The sequence below is a fragment of the Lagenorhynchus albirostris genome, chromosome 7, assembly GCF_949774975.1.
Source record: "Lagenorhynchus albirostris chromosome 7, mLagAlb1.1, whole genome shotgun sequence".
Lineage (NCBI taxonomy): Eukaryota > Metazoa > Chordata > Mammalia > Artiodactyla > Delphinidae > Lagenorhynchus > Lagenorhynchus albirostris.
This window is the reverse complement of record NC_083101.1, coordinates 99917620-99935818: the sequence shown is the minus strand read 5'-3', so window position 1 is coordinate 99935818 and position 18199 is coordinate 99917620.

Sequence of the window (18199 nt, the reverse complement as noted above, 5' to 3'; positions counted from 1 at the left end):
ACCTCTGAAGCCCCTTCCTCCTAACGCACTCAGATGCTCTGGTCCTTTGTGAATCCACCCTGGGCCTCACCCGCCCTTCCCTGCTGGCCAAAGCCTCTTCTCCTGCTTCTGAGTTCTGATTCCTTCCCCAGGACCCAGGCGGGGGTTGGGACAGCAGAGACTCCCTAATTCTCCCTCCTCCTCCCTGAGATCTTGACAATCACCTTTGTATGTTTCTATGATTTTAACTATTCTAGATACTTCATGTGAGTGGCTAGGATACGTCCTTTTATGAGTGGCTTATTTCACTTAGCATAACGTCTTAGAGGTTTATCCATGTTGTAGCATGAGACATGGTTTCCTTTTATTTCAAGGAAGGACATATTTCACTGTATTTATAGACCCCATTATCCGTTCATCTGTTGATGGACATTTGGGTTTCTTCACATCTTGGGTATTTTGGATAATGTTACGATGAATGTGGGTGTGCAAGTATCTGTTTGAGATACTGCTTTGAATTCTTTTGGATACAAACCCAAAAGTGGGACTGCTGGATCACATGGTAGTTATATTTTTAATTTTTTAAAAATTTATTATTTATTTATTTTTGGCTGTGTTGGGTCTTCATTTCTGTGCGAGGGCTTTCTCTAGTTGTGGCGAGCGGAGGCCACTCTCTTCATCGCGGTGCGTGGGCCTCTCACTGTCGCGGCCTCTCATTGCGGAGCACAGGCTCCAGGCGCGCAGGCTCAGTAGTTGTGCCTCACGCACCTAGTTGCTCCGCGGCATGTGGGATCTTCCCAGACCGTGACTCGAACCCGTGTCCCCTGCATTGGCAGGCAGATTCTCAACCACTGCACCACCAGGGAAGCCCCTAGTTTTCATTTTTTGAGGAAACCTCATATTGTTTTCCGTAAGGGTTGTCCCATTTTGCAGTCTCACCAACAATGAGAAAGATAGTCACCGTCAAGAACTTGGTAAATATCCATCTTATAAAAATGTTTATGCTTTTAGCACAAATGTAGATAATCACAATTATGTATAATAATAATATTTTGGGTTATATATGGTGTCATGTAAATCATATTGCCTTTGGCTTCTTCTTTCAACATTCTTACTTTAAGAAAAATGGGGGACTTCCGGGAAGATGGCGGAAGAGTAAGACGCGGAGATCACCTTCCTCCCCACAGATACACCAGAAATACATCTACGCGTGGAACAACTCCTACGGAACACCTACTGAACGCTGGCAGAAGACCTCAGACCTCCCAAAAGGCAAGGAACCCCCCACGTACCTGGTTAGGGCAAAATAAAAAAATAAACAGAGACAAAAGGATAGGGACGGGTCCTGCACCAGCGGGAGAGAGCTGTGAAGGAGGAAAAGTGTCCATACACTAGGAAGCCCCTTCGCGGGCGAAGACTTCGGGTGGCGGAGTGGGGGAGCTTCCGGGCCGCGGAGGAGAGCACAGCAACAGGGGTGCGGAGGGCTAAGCGGAGAGATTCCAGCGCAGAGGATCAGGGCCGACCGGCACTCACCAGCCGAGAGGCTTGTCTGCTCACACGCCGGGGCGGGCTGGGCTGCGAGCTGAGGCTCCGGCTTCTGTCGGAGCGCCGGGAGAGGACTGGGGTTGGCGGCGTGAACACAGCCTGCAGGGGCTAGTGCGCCACGGCTAAACGGGAGGGAGTCCGGGGAAAAGTCTGGACCTGCCGAAGAGGCAAGAGACTTTTTCTTCCCTCTTTGTTTCCTGGTGCACGAGGAGAGGGGATTAAGAACGCTGCTTAAGAGAGCTCCAGAGACAGGCGCGAGCCGCAGCTAAAAGCGCGGAGCCCAGAGACAGACATGAGACGCTAAGGCCGCTGCTGCCGCCACCAAGAAGCCTGTGTGCGAGCACAGGTCACTATCCACACCCCTTCCGGGGAGCCTGTGCAGCCCGCCACTGCCAGGGTCCCGGGATCCAGGGACAACTCCCCCGGGAGAACGCGCGGCGTGCCTCCGGCTGTGCAACATCACGCTGGCCTCTGCCGCTGCAGGCCCGCCCCGCACTCCGTGACCCTCCCTAACCCCCCGGCCTGAGTGAGCCAGAGCCTCCGAATCAGTGGCTCCTTTAACCCCGTCCTGTCTGAGCAAAGAACAGACGCCCTCCGGCGACCTACACGCACAGGCGGGGCCAAATCCAAAGCTGAGCCCCTGGGAGCTGTGAGAACAAAGAAGAGAAAGGGAAATCTCTCCCAGCAGCCTCAGAAGCAGCGGATTAAAGCTCCACAATCAACTTGATGTACCCTGCATCTGTGGAATACATGAATAGACAACGGATCATCCCAAATTAAGGAGCCCTGTGGATGAAAGGCTCTTGGTGCTGCAGCCAGGAGTCAGTGCTGTGCCTCTGAGGTGGCAGAGCCAACTTCAGGACACTGGTCCACAAGAGGCCTCTCAGCTGCACATAATATCAAACAGCGAAAATCTCCCAGAGATCTCCATCTCAACGCCAGCACCCAGCTTCACTCAACGACCAGCAAGCTACAGTGCTGGACATCCTATGCCAAACAACTAGCAAGACAGGAACACAACCCCACCCATTAGCAGAGAGGCTGCCCAAAATCATAATAAGTCTACAGACACCCCAAAACACACCACCAGACGTGGACCTGCCCACCAGAAAGACAAGATCCAGCCTCATCCACCAGAACACAGGCACTAGTACCCTCCACCAGGAAGCCTACACAACCCACTGAACCAACCTTAGCCACTGGGGACAGACACAAAAAACAACAGGAACTACGAACCTTCAGCCTGCAAAAAGGAGACCCCAAACACAGTAAGATAAGCAAAATGAAAAGACAGAAAAACACACAGCAGATGAAGGAGCAAGATAAAAACCCACCAGACCTAACAAATGAAGAGGAAATAGGCAGTCTACCTGAAAAAGAATTCAGAATAATGATAGTAAAGATGATCCAAAATCTTGGAAATACAATAGACAAAATGCAAGAATCAGTTAACAAGGACCTAGAAGAACTAAAGATGAAACAAACAATGATGGACAACACAATAAATGAAATGAAAAATACTCTAGATGAGATCAATAGCAGAATAACTGAGGCAGAAGAACGGATAAGTGACCTGGAAGATAAAATAGTGGAAATAACTACTGCAGAGCAGAATAAAGAAAAAAGAATGAAACGAACTGAGGACAGTCTCAGAGACCTCTGGGACAACATTAAACACACCAACATTCGAATTATAGGGGTTCCAGAAGAAGAAGAGAAAAAGAAAGGGACTGAGAAAATATTTGAAGAGATTATAGTTGAAAACTTCCCTAATATGGGAAAAGAAATAGTTAATCAAGTCCAGGAAGCACAGAGAGTCCCATACAGGATAAATCCAAGGAGAAATACGCCAAGACACATATTAATCAAACTGTCAAAAATTAAATACAAAGAAAACATATTAAAAGCAGCAAGGGAAAAACAACAAATAACACACAAGGGAATCCCCATAAGGTTAACAGCTGATCTTTCAGCAGAAACTGCAAGCCAGAAGGGAGTGGCAGGACATATTGAAAGTGTTGAAGGAGAAAAACCTGCAACCAAGATTACTCTACCCAGCAAGGATCTCATTCAGATTTGATGGAGAAATTAAAACCTTTACAGACAAGCAAAAGCTGAGAGAGTTCAGCACCACCAAACCAGCTCTACAACAACTGCTAAAGGAACTTCTCTAGGCAAGAAACACAAAAGAAGGAAAAGACCTACAATAACGAACCCAAAACAATTAAGAAAATGGGAATGGGAACATACATATCGATAATTACCTTAAATGTAAATGGACTAAACGCTCCCACCAAAAGACACAGATTGGCTGAATGGATACAAAAACAAGACGCATATATTTCCTGTCTACAAGAGACCCACTTCAGACCTAGAGACACATACAGACTGAAAGTAAGGGGATGGAAAAAGGTATTTCATGCAAATGGAAACCAAAAGAAAGCTGGAGTAGCAATTCTCATATCAGACAAAATAGACTTTAAAACAAAGACTATTAGAAGAGACAAAGAAGGACACTACATAATGATCAAGGGATCGATCCAAGAAGAAGATATAACAATTGTAAATATTTATGCACCCAACATAGGAGCACCTCAATACATAAGGCAAATACTGACAGCCATAAAAGGGGAAATCGACAGTAACACGTTCATAGCAGGGGACTTTAACACCCCACTTTCACCAATGGACAGATCATCCAAAATGAAAATAAATAAGGAAACACAAGCTTTATATGATACATTAAATGAGATGGAGTTAATTGATATTTATAGGACATTCCATCCAAAAACAACAGAATACACATTTTTCTCAAGTGCTCATGGAACATTCTCCAGGATAGATCATATCTTGGGTCACAAATCAAGCCTTGGTAAATTTAAGAAAATTGAAATTGTATCAAGTATCTTTTCCGACCACAACGCTATGAGACTAGATATCAATTACAGGAAAAGAACTGTAAAAAATACAAACACATGGAGGCTAAACAATGCACTACTTAATAACGAAGTGATCACTGAAGAAATCAAAGAGGAAATCAAAAAATACCTAGAAACAAATGACAATGGAGACATGACGACTCAAAATCTATGGGATGCAGCAAAAGCAGTTCTAAGAGGGAAGTTTATAGCAATACAATCCTACCTTAAGAAACAGGAAACATCTCGAATAAACAACCTAACCTTGCACCTAAAGCAATTAGAGAAAGAAGAACAAAAAAACCCCAAAGTTAGCAGAAGGAAAGAAATCATAAAAATCAGATCAGAAATAAATGAAAAAGAAATGAAGGAAACGATAGCAAAGATCAATAAAACTAAAAGCTGGTTCTTTGAAAGGATAAACAAAATTGATAAACCATTAGCCAGACTCATCAAGAAAAAAAAGGAGAAGACTCAAATCAATAGAATTAGAAATGAAAAAGGAGAAGTAACAACTGACACTGCAGAAATACAAAAGATCATGAGAGATTACTACAAGCAACTCTATGCCAATAAAATGGACAACCTGGAAGAAATGGACAAATTCTTAGAAAGGCACAACCTGCCAAGACTGAATCAGGAAGAAATAGAAAATATGAACAGACCAATCACAAGCACTGAAATTGAAACTGTGATTAAAAATCTTCCAACAAGCAAAAGCCCAGGACCAGATGGCTTCACAGGTGAATTCTATCAAACATTTAGAGAAGAGCTATCACCTATCCTTCTCAAACTCTTCCAAAATATAGCAGAGGGAGGAACACTCCCCAACTCATTCTACAAGGCCACCATCACCCTGATACCAAAACCAGACAAGGATGTCACAAAGAAAGAAAACTACAGGCCAATATCACTGATGAACATAGATGCAAAAATCCTCAACAAAATACTAGCAAACAGAATCCAACAGCACATTAAACGGATCATACACCATGATCAAGTGGGGTTTATTCCAGGAATGCAAGGATTCTTCAATATACGCAAATCAATCAACGTGATACACCATATTAACAAATTGAAGGAGAAAAACCGTATGATCATCTCAATAGATGCAGAGAAAGCTTTTGACAAAATTCAACACCCATTTATGATAAAAACCCTGCAGAAAGTAGGCATAGAGGGAACTTTCCTCAACATAATAAAGGCCATATATGACAAACCTACAGCCAACATCGTCCTCAATGGTGAAAAACTGAAAGCATTTCCACTAAGATCAGGAACAAGACAAGGTTGCCCACTCTCACCACTCTTATTCAACATAGTTTTGGAAGTCACAGCCACAGCAATCAGAGAAGAAAAGGAAATAAAAGGAATCCAAATTGGAAAAGAAGAAGTAAAGCTGTCACTCTTTGCAGATGACATGATACTATACATAGAGAATCCTAAAGATGCTACCAGAAAACTACTAGAGCTAATCAATGAATTTGGTAAAGTAGCAGGATACAAAATTAATGCACAGAAATCTCTGGCATTCCTATACACTAAGGATGAAAAATCTGAAAGTGAAATCAAGAAAACACTCCCATTTACCATTGCAACAAAAAGAATAAAATATCTAGGAATAAACCTACCTAAGGAGACAAAAGACCTGTATGCAGAAAATTATAAGACACTGATGAAAGAAATTAAAGGTGATACAAATAGATGGAGAGATATACCATGTTCTTGGATTGGAAGAATCAACATTGTGAAAATGACTCTACTACCCAAAGCAATCTACAGATTCAATGCAATCCCTATCAAACTACCACTGGCATTTTTCACAGAACTAGAACAAAAAATTTCACAATTTGTATGGAAACACAAAAGACCCCGAATAGCCAAAGCAATCTTGAGAATGAAAAACGGAGCTGGAGGAATCAGGCTTCCTGACTTCAGACTGTACTACAAAGCTACAGTAATCAAGACAGTATGGTACTGGCACAAAAACAGAAATACAGATCAATGGAACAGGATAGAAAGCCCAGAGATAAACCCACGCACATATGGTCACCTTATCTTTGACAAAGGAGGCAGGAATGTACAGTGGAGAAAGGACAGTCTATTCAATAAGTGGTGCTGGGAAAACTGGACAGCTACATGTAAAAGTATGAGATTAGATCACTCCCTAACACCATACACAAAAATAAGCTCAAAATGGATTAAAGACCTAAATGTAAGGCCAGAAACTATCAAACTCTTAGAGGAAAACATAGGCAGGACACTCTATGACATAAATCACAGCAAGGTCCTTTTTGACCCACCTCCTAGAGAAATGGAAATAAAAACAAAAGTAAACAAATGGGACCTAATGAAACTTAAAAGCTTTTGCGCAGCAAAGGAAACCATAAAGAAGACCAAAAGACAACCCTCAGAATGGGAGAATATATTTGCAAATGAAGCAACTGACAAAGGATTAATCTCCAAAATTTATAAGCAGCTCATGCAGCTCAATAACAAAAAAACAAACAACCCAATCCAAAAATGGGCAGAAGACCTAAATAGACATTTCTCCAAAGAAGATATACAGACTGCCAACAAACACATGAAAGAATGCTCAACATCACTAATCATTAGAGAAATGCAAATCAAAACTACAATGAGATATCATCTCACACCAGTCAGAATGGCCATCATCAAAAAATCTAGAAACAATAAATGCTGGAGAGGGTGTGGAGAAAAGGGAACCCTCTTACACTGTTGGTGGGAATGTAAATTGATACAGCCACTGTGGAGAACAGTATGGAGGTTCCTTAAAAAACTACAAATAGAACTACCATATGACCCAGCAATCCCACTACTGGGCATATACCCTGAGAAAACCATAATTCAAAAAGAGTCATGTACCAAAATGTTCATTGCAGCTCTATTTACAATAGCCCAGAGATGGAAACAACCTAAGTGTCCATCATCGGATGAATGGATAAAGAAGATGTGGCACATATATACAATGGAATATTACTCAGCCATAAAAAGAAACGAAATTGAGCTATTTGTAATGAGGTGGATAGACCTAGAGTCTGTCATACAGAGTGAAGTAAGTCAGAAAGAGAGAGACAAATACCGTATGCTAACACATATATATGGAATTTAAGAAAAAAAATATGAAAAACCTAGGGGTGAAACAGGAATAAAGACACAGACTTACTAGAGAATGGACTTGAGGCTATGGGGAGGGGGAAGGGTAAACGGTGACAAAGCGAGAGAGAGGCATGGACATATATACACTACCAAACGTAAGGTAGATAGCTAGTGGGAAGCAGCCGCATAGCACAGGGAGATCAGCTCGGTGCTTTGTGACCGCCTGGAGGGGTGGGATAGGGAGGGTGGGAGGGAGGGAGATGCAAGCAGGAAGAGATATGGGAACATATGTGTATATATAACTGATTCATTTTGTTGTGAAGCTGAAACTAACATACCATTGTAAAGCAATTACACTCCAATAAAGATGTTAAAATGAAAAAAAATGCATATATTAGATGTTCTTTAATTTTTTAAGTCTTTATGATTTTGCATTGTATGCATACATTAAAAATAATTTATCAGTTCCCTTGTTTGTGAACTTTTATAAATTATAATGTGACAGGGTAATCAGTTCCAGAGGAAAAGTTTTTCCTTTCAGAAGTTTGAATATTTATTCCATCGAATATGGCTTTTGTTACTGTTTTTTCCAATTATGCCATCAGTACACCCTTTCATGGCGGGTGATCAGTTTCCTTGCTAATTGTTTTTTTTTAAGATTTTTGTCTTTTGTGTTCTCCAGTTTCTTGACGTGATTAGTTTCAGGTTAAAAAATTTATCCTCCATGTGATCTATTTTGCTTCATTAAGTGATACCACATTCTTCATCTCATCTAGAACATAATATTATCTTTTTCAAATGTTACTTCTACTCATCCTCTCCTGCGTCTACTTCTAGAACCCTGGATATATGTATATTAGACCATCTTATATATTCTCTGTGTCTTCATCAGCTTGGACGGCTATAACAAAGTGCCATAGACCTGGTGGCTTGAAAAACAGACGGTAATTTCTTAACAGTCCTGAAGGCTGGAAGGCCAAGATCAAGGTGCCGTATTCAGCTCCTGGTGAGAGCTCTCTTCCTACTTTTCAGATGGTTGTCTTACTGTGTCCTCCAGTGGCAGAGAGAAAGACGGATCTCTCTTGTGTCTTTTCTTCTAAGGGCACTAAACCCATTATGAAAGCTGCATTCCCATGACCTAATTACCTCCCAAAGGCCCTATCCCCAAATACACTGAAGGTTAGGGCTTCAACATAAGAATTGGTGGGGGGGATACACGTCCATAGCATTCTGCCCCTGGTACCCAAAATTCGTGTCTTTATTGGATGCAAAACACATTCATTCTATCCAAACAGCCTCAAAAGCCTTAACTCATCCCAACATCAACTGTAAAATTTAAAGTCCAAAGTCTGATCTAAACACCATCTAAATCACATATGGGGGAGACTGGAGGTACTATTCATCCTGAGGCAAAATTTCTCTGTAGTTGTAAATGTGTGACCCAAACAAGTTAAGTGTTTCCAAATACGATGATGGGACTGGCATATAAAAGACATCCCTCCTCCGAAAGGAAGAAATAGGAAAGAGGGAAGTGGTGACAGTTTCCAAGCAAGTCCAAAGCCTAGCAAGGCCAATCCCATTAGATCTTAAGGCACGAGAATAATTCTCTTCGGTTTGAGGCTTTGCCCTCCAGGCCCACTGGGGTGGCAACATCATCTCCACAGCTCGGTGGGGCAGCCCCACTCCTTCAGCTTGGTGGGGTGCCACTCACTCTGCAGCTCTCTGTAGGGCCTCCGCCTACACCATGACTCTCTGTGAGGGCGACAATCTCACACTTTGAAACTGAGGCCCCCTGGGCCTGTGGTGGGATTGACAGACCCGATGACCTCGGAATCACCTTTGGGGTCCTTCTTCCCTTTTCTTCAAGAGGGGTACACAGGGCTTCCCTGGTGGCGCAGTGGTTGAGAGTCTGCCTGCCGATGCAGGGGACACGGGTTCGTGCCCTGGTCCGGGAAGATCCCACATGCCGCGGAGCGGCTGGGCCCGTGAGCCATGGCCACTGAGCCTGCGCGTCCGGAGCCTGTGCTCCGCAACGGGAGAGGCCACAACAGTGCGAGGCCCACGTACCGCCAAAGAAATAAAATGAGGAGTACACATTCACAGCCGAATTGCTCTAGTCTCCCATTCTGTAGAATCCAAGAATTCTGACAGCCTTCCCTCATTCTGCCTGGCTGTCTCTGTCCCCTTTAGTTCAAACTGGCAGTGTCCCTGCTGGTTTAATCCTTCTCTATTCCTGGCCTCTGCTGAGAGTACAAATTAAATTAATAGCACACCTGCTACACCCTTCGAGTTTTCTTCAGAACAAGCTTTCTCACTTTCAAATATGGATAGGCTGAGAAGTTTCCAAATCTCTAAGTTCTGATCTCAACATACGTTAGTACGTTGAATTTCATCATACACTATAAAATATTCAATTTCAATGGTCAAGATTTACTAACATAAATCATTTTTACTGTTGAAGACAGAACATTCTTAACTGGAACTGGCACTGGTAATACAAGTATATGATAGTGAATAGAAGCCCAGCTAGTACAGTTTGTTCACCAACAGTTTGAACATTACAGCATCGTGTTGTTCGTGATCAAGCATGAAGATCATCAATATTATCTAGTGCTAGTACTAGACAAATTCAAGGAAAACAGCAAACCCAGTCATTTTTTGTTTCCTTTCCCATTTGAAAAGCTGCAAGCAACTTTTTTTGGCCCTTTAAAGGACTCATATGTCTCTGTTTAAAATATTCCATTCCTCTCTGTCTTTTTTAAAATTCATTAATTTATTTATTTGTTTTTAGGTGCGTTGGGTCTTCGTTGCTGTGCGCAGGCTTTCTCTAGTTGCAGTGAGCAGGCTTCTCATTGCCGTGGCTTCTCTTGTTGCAAAGCACGGGCTCTAGGCATGCGGGCGTCAGTAGTCGTGGCACACGGGCTCAGTAGTCGTAGTTCGTGGGCTCTAGAGTGCAGGCTCAGTAATTGTGGAGCACGGGCTTTGTTGCTCAGTGGCATGTGGGATCTTCCCAGACCAGAGATGAAACCCATGTCCCCTGCATTGGCAGGCGGATTCCCAACCACTGCACCACTGGGTAGTCCCAATTCCTCTCTCTTTAAACGTAAAGTGATTGGACTTAAAGCAGTGCTTAAAGTTTACTGGTACTATAATCCTTGTTCAAAATTGCTCTGTGGCATAAGCCACAATGCAGTGAATTGTTGACACCTCCAAATCCCAGGGAGGCCCCTGAGTGCTCTCTCAGGAGGAGATTGAGGTCAGGTGTATCTGATGGCCTGCGTGCTCTCTGTGCTCCTGGTGATGTGTGGGGGCTTTCAGGTGAGTGCAGTGGGTAGACTCATGGACTCAGTCTTGGCTGGGGGAGACAGCACTGTCGGGTTTATTTTTCCACATTTGCCTCCTTTTATGTTGCCTTTCTCCCAGTTGCGTTTAGCCTGATTAGAGGGAAGGAGGAGATGTCGGTAGCTGGGCAGGTGGTTCTCCAGGAGCAAATGTCAGGGACGGTTGTGTGGGCAAGATCCCTAGGCCCTATCCTGGCAATCTTGCTGTGCACTGAGCAATCCAGATGAATCGGGTCCTTGATCAGAAGTCCATGGAACTTTTGGCAATCTGTGCAAAATTGGGATCTGAGGATGGGCTCAGAAATTTCAGCAAGGATTTGGCGGTATCTTACCCTCGGGCTGTTTAAGAGCCCCTGGTTTTGAATGGCATGAAGCAACAGAGAGCCTTTGATCACATTCTATACAGCTGTCCTGTGTATGGCCCTCCAGCAGCAAACCTTCTCTGCTGTGACCTCAGGGCAGGCCCCATCCCCCCAGCCAGGCTCCTGCCCTGTGAAACATGAGGGTGTAACGCAGGCTGATTGTCAGGGCTTGGCTCCTGGCTTGCCTGACCCAAAGTATGGAGCATCTGTTCACCTTGTGCTGGTCCCCTTCCCAGAATCAATGGGCTCACAGCCCAGACATTTATGCTGAGTCTGGGGGCAGCTGTGCCCTGAGAAGCCATGTCTTGTCACTTGGCCCAGGGAGCACCTCCTCAACGGACCACACTTTTCATATGGGCCTCCTGCTCTCGTGCCCTCTTGTTTTGTTCTGAGGCAGGTGGTTGTGATGGCCAGTACTGTGGGGTCTTGTGACCTCAGAGCAGACACTGGAGGCTGACTGACCCCACAGAGATGGACAAGGATGTGGCCTCAGGCGATGGGTCCTTTCTTGGGTTTCTGCCTCTCCTCCCTGACACCTGACCCTTGCTCTCAAAAGCTCACCTTTCTGTTGTAGTTGCCTCACCAGGGGGAGTGACGGGCTTTGCCCTGCTGACCTATACCCTCGGAGTAGGTGGCCACAGCCTGGCTTGTCACACACTGGGGAAATCCTACACTGGGGAAGTCAGGATTGTGCCTTGCTGAGCTTGGAACCCAGGTAGAAAGGTAGATGGTGTGGGTCTGAGGGACTGATGCCCCAGCCCCAGGACAGGTGACTTCTCCTGGGAGAGGTTGCCCATGGCCCCCTTTGGCCCCTCACCCCTGCAGAGGTGCTGATAGACGCCCCCTGCAGGCCACAGCCTCTGTGCATAGGATCTGCCCAGTATCACATGAGAAGCCAGGCCCAGGAGCCTCGCTCTCTCTGAGAGCAGCTGGTCATCCCACACTGAGGGGCGTCTTCTCGGACAGAGGGCACATAGCTGACCTGCAACTGACATATGGACTCTTCCCTGGGCTTTACCCCTGAATTTACCTCCATTCTTGTCTCCTGTCTCACAGCCCCTGCCTTTTCCCCCAGACACCAGAGATCTCCAGGCTTGGGTGGAGTACGGCATGTTGTCAAGCTCAGTGGTGTCCACCTCACCAGCCCACTGGAATCAAGCCCCAGGAAGCCTCCGAGAGAGCAAGACCAAGGACTTTAAGAAGACTAGGGTTAATGTTAAGGAGCATAGATTGTAAGATGAGGAATTTCACTAGTGTTTTTCAATCCGTAAGAAGAATGAAATAGAAATTGCAGAATTGAAACTTGCACAGACATCAAGAAATAATAGTTTACAGGCCTCAAGAAATAATAGTTTAACAAGTGACACATTCACAGCATCAGAGAAAGGACCACGATCCACAGGGTGTGCAAAGGAGGTGCCTAATCCCAGGAGCAGCAGCGAGGCAGGTGCTGGGCAACCTTTTGTACGTAATATTCACCAAAGGGAACCTCGGCCAGTGATACCAGGGAAAGGCTATCATGGTGAAGGTGCACTCATCTCCAACACCCTCACTTGAAATCAAAGTATTGGCTGAAGAAACAGACTTGACAGAGAGTTTGGCCACCTGGCCTGGGTTCTCCCTACAAAATGTCATGTTTCTCCAAGAACAGGGCACAATTTTCCGAAGCACAGACTGCATATCTTAACGGTACAGCTATTACAAATTTGCACCTTTCTTTGAAGGGAATTGTTAAGTGGTGGGTAGGGAGTGATGTGTTCCAGGGCCCTCTGGCTTGCAGGTGACCCTCTTATCAGACAGGGCAATTCTGCCAAAAATTCATCACTGCCTTCATTCCTCAGGTGGTAGGGATACAAAGGGATTAAAAGAGGTGTGGGCAGAGGACAGCCCTCACTGACAGCACAGAGACATCACCTACTGTCTCAACTCCTCTGCCCATATAGCCACCAAGGATGCCAGCTTTTTCTTTCACAGCAGCTGCTGATAGCACACCGTCATCCAAGGAGTTCTTGAGCACCAACTTTGCACTACTCAGCAGCATAATGGAGAAATCAAGGATGGTCCATGGAAATACCTAAGGGTCTTGTTTTAGGGCAAACGCGCTTATTCTGCAATATGTGCTTCTTAGTTAATAGGGGTTCGAATGTCCTTCCTTTTATGAAATGATGTTGATAATGTTTGAAAAATAAAAGGTTGGCAACCCCATGAGAAACTATGCTTTTGTCTGAGTGGGGTTGGAGACCAAGAGGGAGTAATGAAAATTATGGCTGTTGAAGTAGTGAGAGGACAGGGCTAACTTGTTCAAGACTGCCTCCCTGCAGGAGGAAGGCCAGCCTTCCTCAAGACTTCATGGACACATAAAGCACCAGAGCCCAAATTTTGGGTCCCTCTCCTGGACCCTGGATCCCTACTGGATCCCTGTGTGCTAGCCCAGAAAAGAGTGTGCAGTGGGGACCCACAAACGCCCCACTATTCCTGTGTCTGTGAACTTCCCCTGATAAACATGGCTCCAGCAGCCAGGGTTACATAGTTTTTGGGAATTCACTTATGGTTGCAAGTGCAAAAGACTGAGAACTACTATGTAAAATTAATATTTCAAAACTTCACGTCAGTGATATTTGAAGAACCTCTATAAAGTAACTAAACAAACATAATGGCATTTTATTCCACTGTGTCCAAAGTCGAAGCTTTAAATTGTATAAAAATGAGAGTGAGGGCTTCCCTGGTGGCGCAGTGGTTGAGAGTCCACCTGCCGATGCAGGGGACACGGGTTCGTGTCCCAGTCCGGGAAGATCCCACATGCCGCCGAGCGGCTGGGCCCGTGAGCCATGGCCGCTGGGCCTGCGCGTCCGGAGCCTGTGCTCCGCAACGGGAGAGGCCACAACAGTGAGAGGCCCGCATACCGCAAAAAACAAAAAAAAAAAACAAAACCCAAAATGAGAGTGAGAAGTAGAGAGCTTCCAAACATCTGGAAATTAAGATGCACACTTCTAAATAATCCCTGTTTTTACAAACAACAAATGCTGGAGAGGGTGTGGAGAAAAGGGAACCCTCTTGCACAGTTTGTGGGAATGTACATTGATACAGCCACTATGGAGAACAGTACGGAGGTTCCTTAAAAAACTAAACATAGAATTACCATACGACCCAGAAATCCCACTCCTGGGCACCAATATGTCTGCCATAATTGAGTGTGCTTCTGATGCTTGCTCTGTCCTTCAAACTGTTTTTTTATGTGTGTGTCTTTTTTTATGGCTTGCAGCTTTACGTCGAAAGCTGGACGTGGTGGACTGAGTGAAAGAAACTGAAGTAGATAGGCCTTGAGTGTGAGATTTTATATTTATCTGGCTGGTAGTTACTCTTCTTACTATTTGGCATAGCTCTAGGTGTCAGAGGATAAAAGTTTTTCTCATACCCTTGTTTTGGTCCCCCCTGTTGTCTTTGGACTTCCCTAGAGACTTCTTAAATAAGGTCTAAGGTATGCGTTTCCTTTAGTTGTAATCCCCTCTTATATAGGAGCTCTATTAGAGGTGGTGGTGAGGTTTGTGGTGGGTAGGATATATTCCGTAGTCTATAATTAGGTCTCTGTGAGCCTGTGTCCATGGCCCCGAGACCTTCACAAATGATTCTCTGTACCACTCCCTCCATGAGTTGAGACAGGAACGGTTGAGGGCGACGGAGTTGGGGATTACCCTTTTTCCACAGTCACTTAGGCTATTAAAAACAACCCTATAGATTACGTTCTGTTTAAATCGTTTCTCTTGAGGGCAGGCTTTTGTTAAGTAGAATAGAATGCTCAGAGCATATTTCAAAATGGTTACATTCTCCCTCCCCCCACCCCTTCCCCCCCCCCCCACTAGAAGCAGGAAGAGATTTTCTCTGATCTGTGCTTTGAGAACCTAATAAGGCTGCTGAAGGAAAAATCATGAAAGTGTGGGGCCTCCCTGCAACTGGACTCCCCTGGAGTTTTAACTCTCAAGCTCATTTACGTCAAGCCTCCAGCACTTCATCAATGAAAATGTAAGTTCTCCTGCACCACTACTGGCTCTGGCATCTAGCTTCCACTCCTGGGCTTCACTCGAGTAAGCTGTGACTCTGTGTGTCTGCCTGTTTCACTAATTTTCAAGGCAGTGGTTTGCCCTGTGACCTCAATTCCCTGAGGAGTCTAAGAAAAGTTGTTGATTTTTCAGTTTGTTCAATTTTTCTTGTTTTGAGGATGGAAGTGATGACTTCCAAGCTCCTTATATCCCAGACTGGAAACTGGAACCCTCTAGTCGATTTTTGTTAGTTTCTTCTCACCTCTGTAGCTTGTCAGTGCTTGACTTTGGCAGTACCAGTAGCCCATGCCAGTGCACCATTTGGGAGGTCAGGGAGTCCCTGATGACAGACCTTTCAAGTCCCTCTCTCTGCCAATGACTTCAGTGATCCTCCAGGCCCTACTCCCAGGCTCCCTGGCTCCTCCTGTCCTCTGCTCAGCCCTTTCCCTCCACCTCTGCCTTAGTCTCCCTATTCAGCAGTGGGTCCCTGGGGCTTGCTCTGGGGGCAGGTCAGAGTGAGCCTTTCCCACGTATCTGAGGAGAGGTCAGAGAGAGTAACAGGCAAAAGGGCACAGCCTGCAGGAGTAGGAAGAACAAAGATGTTCAAGTTCTCTCAAGAGAGATCAAGGTTTGAATTCCTGTTCCTACTACTTCCCACCTGTGTCATCTCTGAAAAGCTACTTAACCCTACTAGGTTTCAGTTTATCTTTAAAAAGCAGCTAACCCAGGATAATACTGAGACCTAGGTTGGTTTCAGTTCATGGGGAAACTGGCTAGGCTGGAGCTGAAATTAGGTCTATCTGTTGTGTGGATGGGTCCATCTGTGTTGGGATCCCTTGGTTAGAGGTGTGAGAACATCCAGGAGGGGCAGAGAATCACCGAACTCCAGCAATATGGTGCATGAAGGCGAGGACCCCAGGGCCCAGCCAGCCTGAGGTTGCTGTGTTTGGGAGGAAAATAGGAGCTTAGGACCCGTGGAGCGGCTACTAGTCCAGCTGAACTGCCTGAGCTCCCCTGATCCCGTGGAGAGTCACTGACAGCCAGGGGCCTGAGCAACCTTGCCTGAGACCCCATAGCCGAGTTTGCCACCAAGGGAGGGAATATTTGTCTCCCCCCGTCCAGAGACTGCTGGGCTTTTAAGGGCTGATGCTGGTGGACACAGAGCTAGGTGTGGTGGTACCTCAGTGGTAGAGCTCCAGCCAGAGGGATGGCCAGAGGCAGGGAGTGAGGCAATGCCTAGACAGGTGTGGATGCTGGGAAGACACTTTCTTGACGCCTCCCAAGATCATCTTGGGAAGGTAGCTCCTGTGCAGGGTCCTGGCTCCAGCCAGTGGCATCCCAGTGTTCACGTGCATACGAGTCCATGTGTGCTCACCTGCCAGTGAGGGTTCAGGATATTTGGGCAACGCCAGGTTTGGAAAGAACTTGCACTGAACCCTTTGAATGGCATCTAGTCCATATTGGATATGTGCTAAATGGGAAATTTACCACATTATCATGGGTTCTGCAGGCTGGGGCGGCCTCCTGGGATCCTGCTGGCTGCACAAGGACTCTGTGTCAGGCGTATTCATAGGAAGGATGACTAGAGCATTGCTTCAAGGCTTATTGCCGGGCCACTAAGTCCCGAGTGAGGTGGCTGAAGCCAGGTCCTGGGGTTAGTGTCAGACTACTGGCATGCAGAGCTCTGTCCTGGGGTTTTATGAGGAATTCCAGAGCTGGTGTCATATCGCTGGTGCAGGGGAGCTAGCTCCTGACACAGTTGGGTATGGGGTCTGGGGTGTCCTGAAGCTTGTGTTGGCCTGCTAGTGGGCAGGACTGGGTCCCAGCTGTTCCCAGGACAGGGTCTTGCCTGCTGTGTACAGTCTGCAGGATTGTGGTTTTCTTGCATTTGGTGTCTGTCCCCTGGTGGGTGAGGCTGTCCAGAGGCTAGTGAAGGCTTCCTGGAGGGCAGGGCCCCTGCCTGCCCACTGGTGGGTGGAGCTGGGTCTTGGCCCTCTGGTGGGCAGTGTCATATCTGGAGGCACGCCTACAGGTGTCTGTGGGCTCAGGAAGTCTTTAGGCAGCTTGTCTGCTGACGGCTGGGGCTGTGTCCCAGCTCAGTTAGCTGTTTGGCCTGAAGCATCCCAGCACTGGTGCCTACAGGCTGTTGGGTGGGGCTGGCCACCCCCACCCAACTCATCAGCTCTTGGGGCTCATGAGCTAGAGGGAGGATCCCACAATGATGCCTATCAGGACCAGTGTCCAGCAGTAGAAGGAGCTTCTAAGTATGGCTGCTACCAGTGTCCATGTCCCCAGGGAGAGCCGCACCCATGCCCTGCCTCTCTGGGACGTGCTCTAAGACAAGCAAGTAGGTCTGGCCCAGGCTCCTATCAAATGACTACTTTTGCCCTAGGTCGCGGTGCATTTTATGAGATTTTATGTGTGCCCTTTAAGAGTGAAGTCTCTATTTACCCCAGTCCTTTGGGACACCCCAAATTAATGGCCCTGCATGCCTTGAAAGCCAAATGCTCTGGGTGCTCATCTTGCTGGTGCAGGACCCCTGGGCTGAAGAGCCCGATGTGGGGCTCAGAACTCTCCTGTGGAAGAACCTCTGCACTATAATTCTCCAGTTTGTGGGTTGCCCACCCAGGAGTATGGGACTTGATTACACTGTGAGTCTGCCCCCTCCGACCCATCTCATTGTGGTTCCTTCTTTTTGTCTTTAGTTGCAGAAGATCTATTCTGGTACGTTCCCATCTTTTTCATCGACGGTTGTTTTGCAAATAGTTGTAATTTTGGGTGCCTGTGAGAGAACACGAGCTCAGGGTCTTTCTACTCTGCTATCTTGGTCAATCTCTATTGCAATCTTGTTTTGAGAATAAAGGCTTGCAAGCTGGCTCCCCTTCGTGATTCTTCCT